General features: G+C 37.1%; 1 long non-coding RNA gene across 2 annotated transcripts in view; it reads right to left on the reverse strand.

Moving 5' to 3' along the window:
- The window catches only part of LOC110396867, a 64,137-nt gene that overhangs the window by 9,811 nt on the left and 40,708 nt on the right, over window positions 1–13,618 (reverse strand). The window contains exon 4 of one of the 2 annotated variants that reach the window (XR_002437323.1): window positions 246–308. The exons of the other annotated variant lie outside the window; for it this stretch is intronic. This is a non-coding gene — a long non-coding RNA (uncharacterized LOC110396867). The remainder of the gene's footprint in view (window positions 1–245; window positions 309–13,618) is intronic. 2 annotated transcript variants of the gene reach the window in all.

The raw sequence follows: 13,618 nt of genomic DNA on the forward strand, positions 1-13,618 counted from the left end.
TTTAAAGCTTCATGTTGATATAAATATGAAAATGGATTAAACTCTGCTTCCAATTTTCAAACATATGTACTTCAATGAATATTAAATGGTAGACCCATATCATCATCATGACTTATTTACTTTGTAGAGTTTTTATCAAAAAAGGACTGGAGTTTGCTGTGGAGCGTGAAACTCCACTGTAATTGAGTTTAGAGTGGTAAAACCACTAAAGAGGCCATGGCCCCAGAGAGTTCCCTGAAACCCACCTGTCAGCTGCAGTTACATCAGCAATCCAACAAGCCGTGCCTTCCTCTTCCCGCTAAAGACTTCTGTGGCAAAAAAATAAGATGAAAAAAAAAATCTCTGCAACAGCTGCACAGTGTCAGCAGAAATAATGATCTGAAACTCAGCCTCCAAGGGATGCTAGTCTGGGTCCTAATTCTGTAAGGTGTCATTTCTTTCATTGAGATGCCATTAAGCATGAAAGTAATAGAGAGGACATGAAGTATTTTATCATCGAAGTATAACGAGAGAGATGTAGGGTGCTTCAGGATGTTGATGGGGAGAGGTGTTTTGTGTTTCTAAAAGGATAGTCTTAAAGGATGCCTAAAGAAAAATGGCAATTCAATTCTCAATATATTACAATCAAAATGACACATTTTAACGTATAGATTTTGAATGTGTATGTTTAAATTAAGATTGAAATGTTAAGTGAGTTATGTGAGTCTCTTCAGGGTAAAAGCAAGTTTTTGCAGGTGGATTGAATGTCTCAGCAGACTGATCTGGACTACTGCAGAATCAGGGATGAAATCAGTCGTCAGATCAAGTGTTCTGATTGTAGAACATTCATTTCAACTGAGCTACATCTGTGCAGGATCTGGTTTTAAGTTGGTAGTGACTGTTAGTATTTAGAGAACTGTTCACTAGTCTCTTTTCTGTCCAACAGACATCATAGCCAAAGTCCTCTGCTATAATTTAAGCACCTGTACTAGTCCTTTTAGTGGAAGTGAAGAGCAAAATTACATGGGAAGAAGCTTCATTGTAAAGCTGAAGGTGATTCCTGCAACAAAATGTTCAGGCAAGAAGGCAAAGTAGTTTTGTTGTTTTTGTAAAAAAAAATGGTGCGTTTGTTCTATTTTTGACATTAAAGCAGGCTTATAGTCTTCAGACTGTCAAGTACATTCCTTCACAAAAGCTAACGCGTATCTTCAAAGGCAGTTAAATGCCCTAGTCTTATTTAAGAGCTTACCTTCACTGAAATCACTACCTTTCTAACGTTGGATCAAAGTCTGTAAAAACAAAAGAGTCCGAATGTTTTCATTTGAAAAGATGTAGCTGATCATATTGAGTCCCTTTTTTCAGGAAAGGAGAAGAAGCTGCTCAGTTAGGCTTGGATTTGTTTCAAAGATTTTTGCTGGCAGATGCATTGTTCCGGAAAATACTCCCACCAGTTTTTAGCTATTATACCTATATTAGTATTCAGTGCAAATGAGTTCTCAATAAGGTCTTAGAATTATGAGTGTGATCATTGGTGATGAAACTGAGTGAAGATACAGTGGTCCTATACCTTACTGTACATCAAAGTCTGAAATAGTTCTTCCCAAGGAGATGAGCTGCTCTTAGAGCTCTCCTGCTCTAACATGCTTCAGAAATATTTGCTCTGAGGGGCATTACAAATTGTTGTGCCTTGCCTACTTGACCTTGGCATTCAGGCTTACTAAAAACAGTAACTCTGAACTGTATCACTGCTGTGGAAAGGGCACACAGAAACATCAAGCCAAATCAGGGACTGGTTTTGGCACTCTGCCTGTTCCTGAAGGCTGGCTAGGCTGAGCACTGCTTAGCTGTGGGTTCTCTCTTAGCTGCAAAGAGGTGTTTTTCTTGAAATCCAGAGATCTCTGCAAATTCTGCAAATAAGTGAAAACTCTGCAAATAAGTGCCTCTTAATGTTTCCAGTTGCTTTCAGCTTCAGAGTCTTGGATGGTTAACACTGAACTGAAGATAACAAAACTGACGTTCTTCACTAAAGAAGTGATGCTATTTACCTTCTTCTTAATATTCTATGTCAGGTATGTCCAATCCACGGGCCTCATGTGGCCTGGGTCAGCTCATGCTGCCTGCTGCTGCCATGCCATCATGGTGGCTGCTCTTCCCCACCAAGTGGCCTGGCCAACCTTGGACATGCGCCTGTCACTCAGCGACAACTAAAACATCTGTGTGTTATTAACACTGTCTTGGCTAAAACCAGGACATGGGAAGAGCACAGTGCAGTGTGAATTCCACCTCTTGCACCTGCCACACACACATAGTTGAAGTGAAACCTGTGTGTATTACATGCTCCATGCACTTGTGCCGCTTGGTGAGAAAAACACAGTGTTTGCCAATACTAATATTTCAATCTACCTAATGTCGTCTCAAAAGAAAATAGAATGTGAAAAAAGAGAAATTGTGGGTGAAGGAAGAATGTTGAGTGAAAAATGGATAGATGAATATTTTTTTGTCGAGACAAATAATATAGCACTACGCTTAATTTGTACAGAAATTTTGTCAGTTTTCAAAGATTACAGCTTGACAAGTCATTATACGCTAAAACATGCTGCCAAATTCAATGCATATCAAGGAATGTTTCTTAAGGACAATGTAGTGGAACTGAAAAAAAGGTCTGTTGTCTCAACCAATTTTTTTTTAAGTTGACACTCAGCCTCTATTATAAAAGCTAGTGGTCTGGTAGCATATCTGTTTGCAGAAAAATCAAAACCATTTTCCAATTATGAGATTATTAATCCACGTATGGAAAGCATGGCAGGTATAATTTGTCCTGATTTAAAAAGATAACGGATTTTTCTAAAATCAGTTTGTCTTACCAGACTATCACCAGATGATTTGAAGATACCGGAAAATCTATCAAAAGAAATTTGGAGATTAAAGCTGCTAATTTCAAATGTTATGCTTTGGCAATAGATGAAAATACTGATGCTAAAGACATAGTTCGACTTGCCATTTTTATTAGAGGTATTGGTAACAAATATAAAGACACTGAAGAAATGGCTTCTCTGGTGCTGTTAATAGAAACAACTAACTCTTGATTTGTTTGCAGCAGTAAAAATTACATTAAAGTAGTTTTCTTTAACCGTTGTCAGTGTATCTGGTATAGTTACTGATGGCTTCCTGGTGATGGTTGGTAAAAAAAGGAGGGACTTGTAAGATTAGTAGAAGATGACGCAATTGCTGCCAGCAGTTCATGTGCGATGAAATGTCTCTGCATTGTACATCAAGAAAATGTATGCATGAAAGTTTTAAAAATGGATAATGTCATGCAAATCATCATCAGCGCTGTGAATTTCGTAAAGGCCAAGGGACTGAATCATCACCAATTCCAGGAGTTCCTTAAATGTATGGATGCTGATAATGGGGACACCAAATATTTTCTAAAGTAAGGTGGCTGAGTTGGAGTAAAATGCTAAAATGATTTTATGATTTGAGAAATGAAATCAAGTCATTTATGGAATCAAAAGGAAAATTTGTACCAGAACATGAAGATTAAAAATGTCTCACAGATTTGTGGATCTGACCGCTCATTTAAATGAGTTAAATATGCATTTTCAGTGTGAAAATCAACTAATCTGTGCTGTTTCAAACCATAAAAGCATTCAAAATGAAACATAAATTATGGCAAGCTCAAGATGTGGCAAGGAGTTTTATGCATTTTCATACATCAGCTAAACACAATCCTGTGAACACTGAAAAATAAGCAGCTGTGCTTTCTGTTCTGATAAAGGAATTTGAGAATAAGTTTCAAGATTGCCACAAAAACATCAATTTTTTCATACATTTGTAAGTTCATTTTCAGTCAACATAAATATGTTACTTGTGAATTTTGAAATGGAATGTGTAGAGTTACAATCAGATATTCAACTCAAAAATCTTATCGTGTCTCTTTATCAGACTTCTATGAGACTTCTCTTACCGGAGAAAAATATCCCTCATTTCACAATCTGCCTTATTCACGTCATTGCATTTTGGTAGTGCATACATTTGTGAACAAATCCTTGAAAATATAATGTACAAAAATCTCTAATGAGCACCATGAGAACTCACTAAGAATTGCAACCACTTCCATCAAAGCAAGCATTAGCTTCACAAAAACAAGGTCAAATATCCTACTGGTTTTATGTTTTTGTTGCTCTTTTTTATGTTTTAATAAAAATATTAAAAAGTTTTTTGCTTATATATATTAAATGCATTATATATTAAGTGGCCCAAGACAATTTCTCTTCACTTAGTGTAGCTCAGACAAGACAAAAGGTTGCACATCCATGTTCTATGCATTTTTAGGGCCGAGAAAAACTCAAAGAAATGGAATAAAATGTCTATTGAGAAGAAATATGTTTTATCTTTTAATTTGCTATTAAAGAAGCATGCATTTTTCTTCAAAGAATGCAGCTTAAACATCCCCAAAATGTAACTTTTTCTATATTGCAAGTAGTTGTAACTTTAATATTTGCATGTCAAAATAGATTTTACTCCTTTTCCCTCATGTGTTATGCATCCTGAAGATAAATATCTCACACCAATTTGTGAATACTTTGTTCTGTAGTAGTACATTCTTTGGTGTGGTTTTATTTGTTCTCATACCAGTTGAACTGTGGGCTGCTGCTAAAAGGAGTAATTTTCCTTGAATTATGTCCTGCTCTTCCTGCCCCAGCCTCTGATCAGTGATATAGCAGGGCTGCAGGGTGTCCTTTTTGGTGGCTATCTAATAGGAAACTTTTTTTCCCCCAGTTAGTTTTCAATTGGATCAACTCACTGACCCAGCAATATCTGATGCTGTGGGATCACTAGATCTGACATGAGGGAAGTGGTGGGAGTACAGCACCACAGGATAGCAATCTGAACAACTTTTCTGGGGCAGCATTCTGTGTTACAGAGGATAATACGTAGCATGAAATCACTTTGCAGTTAATAGAAGGGCTGTTTTATTACACTAAACAAACCTCTGAATTACCCTCTTTTCTCTCTCCGTAATCAGCTTTCCCATGCGGGGCCTGCATTCATACCAGCCTTTTAGCAATACCTCAAGAAGATGAAAGAAGATGATTTCCTAAAATAAGGAATCAACTCAAAGTTCACAGTATATTCAAGTTCCAGTAATGTCAAGTTGAGTAACTGTATTGATTGAAATGTACCACTTCAGTGGTACATTTCCAAGACACAAGTCTCATTATTCTTTGTGTGTTGATGTTACTGGATGTTGATTAGCAGCTTCCATACACAAGTTGTTCACAAGCTGTTCACACATACTGCCTAAACATGATGGAGGTGTAAAATTATTACCAGTGGTTATCCTTGCATTTAATATATGTGTGGGATGGCTAAGTGATGAAGGGTATATTATGAATATTGTAAACATTGTTAAAATTAATTAACCCATCACTTTAGACAAACAATATCCAACGCTAGATGGCATGCTTAGCCTCAGGATCACAGCCAGTTCTGTATGACTTTGGGTTGCATAAGCGCCTGCGGATTTTGATCATTTTTTTTCCACTGTTTTAAAATAAGAAAGGAGGTGATATTAAAGAGTGTAGCCAGACCAGCCTAGCAGAGTAATTTTGAAAGTTTTACCCTATGATCCCTCCAAAGCTTGCTGCTTTCTGCAGAATTTGAAAACTTTCCAAAAAATCCTTTAGCGTGGAAAGAAAATATCACCAAAATAACAGTAAAATTAGAGCAGAAACAGAATTGAAAATAGAGTACTAAGAAGAGTAAAATTTTAAGCAAGTAGTAATTCATCAATAAAAGGAGACAGGGGATACAAAAGACACATTTTTGTCCTCTATTCCACCTCTATCATCTATTATTTTCATAGTGGGTGATTAAATCGTTTCATGTCACTTTGATTAAAACAAGAATTTTACTTAAAGGCATTTCTTGATTTGACGACTGAATGAAAAATCTGTAATTTTAATACCCCCAAGGCAAAGTGGCACACTTAGCTTGCGTGCACGTGAGGATCTAGCATGGCATATGGCTGAGTTTAAAGGTCAAAATGAATTGAGCTAAGGATGCAGTGCACACACAAGACGAGTTTCAGGCAAGTTTCTTTAACTAGCTTTAACCTGGTCCTAAGGGCTGAATGTCCACTTAAGAGGTGAGAGCTCAAGCTCTGGTCTCATTGCATCACCACTGATGATCTCTTGCAATGCGGTTCCAGATGATGGTATTATGAAATCTCATTCAAAGACTGGTACATTTATGCCTGAAAAACATATAGCACCTTCTATATGCATTGTCCTTCAATGTTCTTGGAAATGACAATATTGCCTTTGATGCCATTAACGTAGTGCACATACTGCTGGCTTTCTCTGTACTTCACTCTGTCACTCAGCTGAAAAATGCCTCTCAGTTAGCTACCAGGAATAGAAGTTTTCATGGAGTACTTGTCTCACTAAAGTATTTTAAGCTGTTCTTTGCCTCACTTTTACGTGAAAATACATGTGTCTCTGTGTTATTGATGCTTCACCCATTTCCACACAGTCTGCATGCTGCATCGTTTCTGTCTGAGTCCTGACCTCTGCTGTTCTTTCATAAATCTTCTCAGCTCAGCTGAGATTATCATCAGTATACGAGATCCTGTGTGAGAGTCTTGGCTCGTGTGTCCCTTCTTTATGAAGGAGTGGAGTCAGAACATAAAGCACAGGTTTTTTGTACGAGGCTGCGATTCCAGTCCTGACAAATGCAGGCTTTGAACAGAGAGCAAAGCTATTTTTTGCACTCTGGTACCACTCAGTGCTAATGCTCACTCTAATTCTTTTAAAGTAATTGGTCACTAGTTCTTTCTAAATTTCAACCTTTCTGTCACTGGAATACAAATAATTTTAATGGCAATATTGATGATTTATGTCAAGTGAAGAGAAAAGGAAATCAAATCACTCAAATCTTGGGAAGTGAAAAAGAACTTTGTTGTATCATCCACATTAATAACAAATATATTGATTGTAGTAGTTCAGTGTTCTAATTTTTAAAAGCACTGAAATGTCTTCCAGATGGATAGAAACTCAGGGTAGGTAGCCCAGTGTAGCTGACACAAAGTCAGAAACCTACTAAAGGGAATGCAGCATTGGAAAGTACAAGAGTCAACATGTCAACTTAAATCAACTTTGTCAGAATGAAACAGAGGAGTCCATTTGCTGGTAGATCAGATTAACACAAAACAAGGAAGTATAGAGGTTACATATTTCAGGGATTTGTGGCTGGTAAACTTTCATTGTGTGATCAGAAATAGTAATCATCTGGCCTTGGGAATAAAAAGTCAAAGTGAAGCTTAAATGCTGAATCAAAAATCAGTCCTGTTAATGTCTAACACACCAGGGTCAAAAATTCATAAGAGTCCAGCTGTGAAAATAAGATGGGAGCTGTATTAGTTTTCTCCATTCTGTTTCTCACATGTAAGTGTTGTCAGTTGATGAGAGTTTGTCCCTTGTGAATTGTCATGGGGTATTTTAGTCCATGTAAAGTGAAAATTTTGCATCACATAGAGGATCTTGTGAAATTCTGTAAGGCAGGAAGACTACATGCTGAGATTCATAATGGTGAGGAAGGAACAGTAGAAACAGTAATCTGTCACATGCCCTTATCTAAAAGTGCTTCTTGAAGAAAGAAGGCAGCATGTTTGCGCTGCGGAAGCTATCAGAATCTGTCACATATTTTAACAGTCAGTGGTTATCAGTGGATAAAAACTGGTAACTAATGTTGAATGAATGTAAATCCCAATGGGCCAATTTTTTTCTTGCCTTTCACTTTTATTTCTGTCTCTAGTATTGTACAAAGTTCCATTCTTGGGTCAAAAGTGTTCTGAACAAACAATAAACTCCCTGGCAGAATTTATGTACTGAGAAATTTTTGAATTAAGAAAACATATCACCTGCAGTTTCTTTAAGACGTTTGTTGCATAATGTCTATGCAAACATTTTACAAAGCTTTTTGTAATTTGTCAGGTTTTTTTGCCTTTGTTTTCAAATAATGGAGTCACATATTTATAACTCCAAAGAATTCTAAATTAATGTGTTTAATATCATGGTTTTACTGTGTAGTCAAGAGAAAGAATCTAAGTTAAGCAAAGGACGAACTTCAGTAGAAATCAATACACTTCTGCTTCTTTTTAATTATTATTAACAATCCTTGACAAATCACTTAACTTCTGCTATCCAAATTCAGACCTATTTAAAAAGTACGTTACTCTGTTTTAGCCCCACTATTCCAGCTTTCCAAAGAGTAGGATGCCAATGAATGCACCACATCTGTCCAAAAAGGATCTATGATGTTCTTGCAGACTATGTTACACACAATTATTAATTTAAGGTATACAAAGGATGTATTTGATAAGTACAATCAGCCTCATTTCAAAGTTTGGGTAATGAATGATGTAAAAAGTGAGGGCAAATGATGTGACCGCGAGAATTCTTTTATTGTGATGCTCTAAATGTAATCAAAGGAATTTTATGAGAATGTTGCCTCAGGTTGATGTGCCTAAGAGCACGGCCTACGAGCCCATTTGTTTCCACAGCTCTGTGACTAGCTACTTGTGAGTAAGCAATGCAATGAAAGTTGGATGTCACAGTCTGAAAGAGTGATTTGTTCAAAAAAACAATGAAAGCTGTAGCAGAGTCAATATAAAAATACCTAGGTATTTCAATTCTCAGTTTCCAGCACTGGTTAGAAGATCATGTTGTCTCCTGCCTAATAACTGTAATGAAAACAACATTTCAGCAACAAAAATAAAGTTCTTATATCTATTTATCCTTTGAAAATGTATAGTGAGAATCATGTTTATTACTAGCATCACATCAAGGTGTCAGAAGCACAGGTTCTATTATTCTTACTTGGTTAGGTATATTTTACTGAATACTCCTGTTACTCCTGTGTGGAAAACAGCACTAAACTCTGTGCATAAAGGTGGTATATGCTTTCTGAATTGTTGATGGTGGTTTTAACTTTTAAATAAATGACTAATGCTCCAACTGACTTATCCACTATATTAAAGGAAAGAATGAGTTGCACAGGTTTCCTCAGCAGTACTCATTTGAAAAAAAAACATCTTACGTGACAATAAGTAAAGCATTAGTGTTGATGAAGTGGAAAAGTCACAGCTGAGATCACGAAATGTAAAACTTAATATTCAGAATGGCATTGAAGACTGTTAGTGGCATAGAAACTGAGGGCACATTATGTCACTCATTCCATAATTTCTTCTCTTGTGATAGCTTCACTGACCATGCATTGTCACGGGATGGTGCCATAACCTAATAAAACATGCAGCTGATTAAAAAGCTGCTAATGATAAAAAGATCTACAATTAAATTAATCACTAAAGTAATTTACTTCCACTCAGAAGAGTCTCAATGTAGTTTAAAAATCACATCTGTGGAAATTTTTTATGTGTGAAATAAATTTAGCCAACTCAGAAATGGGACAGAAAGCTTTAGTAGTTCAGAGTAACAGAATACCAGTTAATGACATAAAATGAAAACCAAAATATACTACTGGAACAAGAGAATGTGCAGTAAATGTACTGAAATACCAATGTCTTGAGATGTAGGCAGTCATTGCTAGGAAAATTGAAGGTGAATCTGATGTGTGGCATTATAATTTACAGTGGATCTGAAGAAGAAGGAGGGATGGTACTGGGTCAGAGCCGGGAGATCTCCATGAGAATTGTCAATGAATCTGCAGGAAGATCTGCAGAGGAGTAATGGAAGCAATCACGGAATTGAAGGGGCAGTGAAAAATGAAACAATGATAGTTACTGTTTTAGACTGAGTGCACTCAAGCTGGGTATCACTCAAGATAAGAAGTCTGCCAACTCTGAAATTGTCTTGGAAGTTTTTATTCTAACTTGCTAACTTCAGCTACTGGCGCTGATTAAGTCCTGCTGGATACTAATGAAACTGAAAAATATGGCATGGGGAGAAAAGTACTCTTTCCTGCAGTCATCTGAGTTTTCTTGGAAGTTTCCCATCTAAGTACCGACCTGATTTGACCCTATTTTGTTTGTGAGATCTGTTGAGATCACAGCCTGAGGTTATGGCACTAAACTAAGAAAAGTGATAACAAAACAAGAATGGCGTGATTGACAGAGTAGTAGGCTGAATACAATAAACCTATGGAGAACTGTGTGTCTGTATTCCACTCCTTAATATCCTCTTTGTAGATAAGAAAAATAAGCCTTACCTTGGAGCTAAAACAGTAATGGGATGAGGGCTGCCTGCATTACTTGATGACCATAAACAATATTATACAAAGATGGATTACTGGAAAGGAAAGTGGGTACTCATGAGATGTTACCTTGAGGCAGGACTGGAGCAAGAGCCAGCCTGTGCCCTTGTGCTGTTTCCAGTTACCTCCTTTTGGTGGCCCTCTGTTTCTCAGTAAGCTGCGATATGACCCTGTGTAGTCTGGCTTTAGTGCTTTTCACTGTCGGGCTCACTGGGGCTATAATAAGATTATTTTGCTTAAAGAAAAAATAAAAAGATATGTGAACAAGTCACTAAAAGCCTTTACAGATAAAAGAAGTAGACGGCAGAAAGCTGTCTAAAGAGGTTTCTTTTGTAGTGTTCCAAAAGCAAGCAGCTACATATGACAATAGAAAAAATGGCAATACGAGACTTACGTAAGGAAGCTTTGCTTGCTTTTTTGTCCATGTTTTTCACTAATCTTGACAGTTATGGAGACACATTCCATTAAGGTTGTGATGTAATTATATGGAACTCATTTAAGAGAGCTGTAATTACAGATTTTTCTCTTCGTGTTGAGTTCAGTAAAATTTGAAAGAAACTTCAGAAATTAGGCAAAGTTTTGTTGTTACTTTGTAGTGTGATGAATAGGGAGAAATTCCATTAATGTTAATGGAATTGCTCTAGATTGTTAGCAAATACTTGTAGGTTTTCAGTGCTAAGAGCCTCTATATGTTAGCTTGTTGGAACAACTAGCTATTTTCTAAACAGCTCTCATGTCTATAGATTATTTTTTGTCAGTTGCTCTGAAAGTAATGCCTCCTATTTATTTCCACGGAATCTACAACAGACACAAAGAGCACAATAACACTATTTGATAGAGCGAATTCTCAGCTATGAAACTGTATTTTTCAACACAGTCACCACCATTAGTGATGCATTTTCATGAGTGATGAACAAGTGCCTGCGTGACACACTCGTAAAAAGCTGCACCAGTGAAGGTGTCCAACTGTTGCTGTCACCACCGCTGAAATGCACCACCCACCGCCTCACTGTGCTCACATCCACAGTTTGGCCTCCTTAAATGTTCTTCAAGTGTCAGTGATGCCAGTGGGGTGCCATTTTTTCCACATCAAGGAATTCAGTGGCACACATTTGCTCCATACACACTTCCATGTCAGATGCCTTTGTGTCAGAGTGCCCCTCTGCTGCCACCTGTCACACAGCAACAACATGTAACGGAACATCGGCGGGAAGGTTCAACCTCTACTGCTGGACCACCAACATCTGCCTCTGACACTGTGGGCCACCATAATACTTTTGGAGGGCATTACTTTCAGAACAGCCCATATATATGCAAGTTGAAGGTTCATATAGATGCCATCCCTGCTTGGAACAAGTTTGTAATAGAGCTGGGACAGATCAGAAGTCTCTGAAGCTTTTTTTCTCCAGTATTCCACTCAAGGATGGGAATTCAAATACACTTTCTAAGAATTTACATTAGAATCTTCCTACTTAGGAGATTGAGAGCAAGTTTGTGATTTCTGGATGTGAACTCAATTTTCTGTTGAAACAACTAGTAGAAAAGGGGATTTCTGAGGGAGCGCAAAGTTCCATACGAGGGAGAATAATTGATATAAAATTATAAATTATTCAAAGTTGCTGCTAAGTTGTTGCTGATTAAATACATTTTAGACTAGTTCTAGCGAGGATCTCTCCGATGTTCTGTCTCTGCTAAATTGGATATAAAGGCCAGAAATATTTGGTTTATTATTTTTGGTGCACTCCTGAATATGGGGTTTTTCTTTTTTGCTAAAAATATAAAATGATTGTCTTCTGTGCTTTCAGAGGACATGAATTAATTTGGAAAGCAAAAGATCATTTTTCTGGTGATTTCAAAATGCTGTTTTATTTTCTTGTGAGATGTACTGTGAATGTTATGGTCTTACATTCTATACAAAACTGAAATGCAATAAAATATAAGATTATTTTAGTACAGTTATCTCAGTTGTTGCAAAATACTATCTGTAGTCAAATTTGTAGGCATAGTTTTACAAGTACTGAGAAGTCACTTGCTCGCTGGGAATAAAATCACTACAGCAGGGACATCTAAAATCTTGAATACAAATAATTTCATAAAGGGAAAGTGGTCCAACCTCAAGTCTTTGTTACTGAATTCATGTCTACACTTTTCAGGCATCTGATGCTACTTCTTGGGAAAGATGATATTGGACAAATCCATGATTAGAGCCTTTGTAATGTAAACCATCCCTACTGCGCTGGAATTGATTACACACATTTGGTGGAAGACGATTTGAATGGTAAGTCACTTAGTCATATTCTCGTTTTCACACATCATTCAGCTTCCTACTGGCCTTCTGCTCATTCTTTTCTCTCTTCACACAGTAGCATGCACAGCATGTTCCCACCATTGTTCAGCATAGTTTAAGATGATATTAAGATAGAAAGATCAGTGTAAATGTGCAGAAAAATTTCCCATTGAAATGTATAGGCTTCTCAAATGCACAGATGGCTACAACATCCCCAAGAAAAACAGGGAAATCTGCAGAATTTATTGGAGAGGTGAACTAATTGCTGCAAATAATTATGAAGTCCAGTCCTACAAGTGGCCAGGGATTCTCAGTTTGACAGTGTAGTTTGAGGGAACTGGGAATACTCAGCAGCTGCATCTCTTAGATTTAACCACACGGCCAAAGAAACTCTGTTTACTACTATGTAGAACGTCTGAAGCTGAAAATAAGAGAATTGAGACAAAATAGAGCCTGGGCCTCAATTCTAAATGTGTATCAAACCTATCTTTTAATAATCACCAGACAAAATTTCCACACATGAACGTGGTGAAGTACAAGATTCCTCAGATTCTAAAATATTTTGATTGTCCTTTTATAAAGAGCAGTATCATAGGAAGACTCAAATCCAGTTATTACGAACTCCACAGTTTTCTTTTTCTTTCTGAACTCTTGCATAAAGTTACAACTGGCCTCTCATCCTGACATTTAAGTCACTTAGACATCAAACATTAAGATTGCCTGTTTTCATCAAAATAATATTGGCTGAACTTCATGACAACACTTCCTTACCCTATAGTTACCCAGAGACGTGCTTTTAATGGCATTGAGGCTTTTTTGTTATAGCAAGGCTGTGTGCTGACAGCTGAGAAAAACATCTCTAGCTAACACCAAGATCTTGATTAGAGATGTTTATCCAGAGTCTAAAGGTGCAGAGTGGTGGTCCAGAAGTCTTCTCAGCCATTCGTCAATACGTATGAGGTATATCAGCACTGCATGATTCAGTTCTGAGTCTAGAAATGTGAGCTGCTGAAATTACTGAAGGATTAGCAGTATAGCTACCTTAGCATAGAGCTCTTCTCAGACTTATGAAGCCTG

The sequence above is a fragment of the Numida meleagris genome, chromosome 3 (genome assembly GCF_002078875.1).
Source record: "Numida meleagris isolate 19003 breed g44 Domestic line chromosome 3, NumMel1.0, whole genome shotgun sequence".
In the NCBI taxonomy this organism is placed as follows: domain Eukaryota; kingdom Metazoa; phylum Chordata; class Aves; order Galliformes; family Numididae; genus Numida; species Numida meleagris.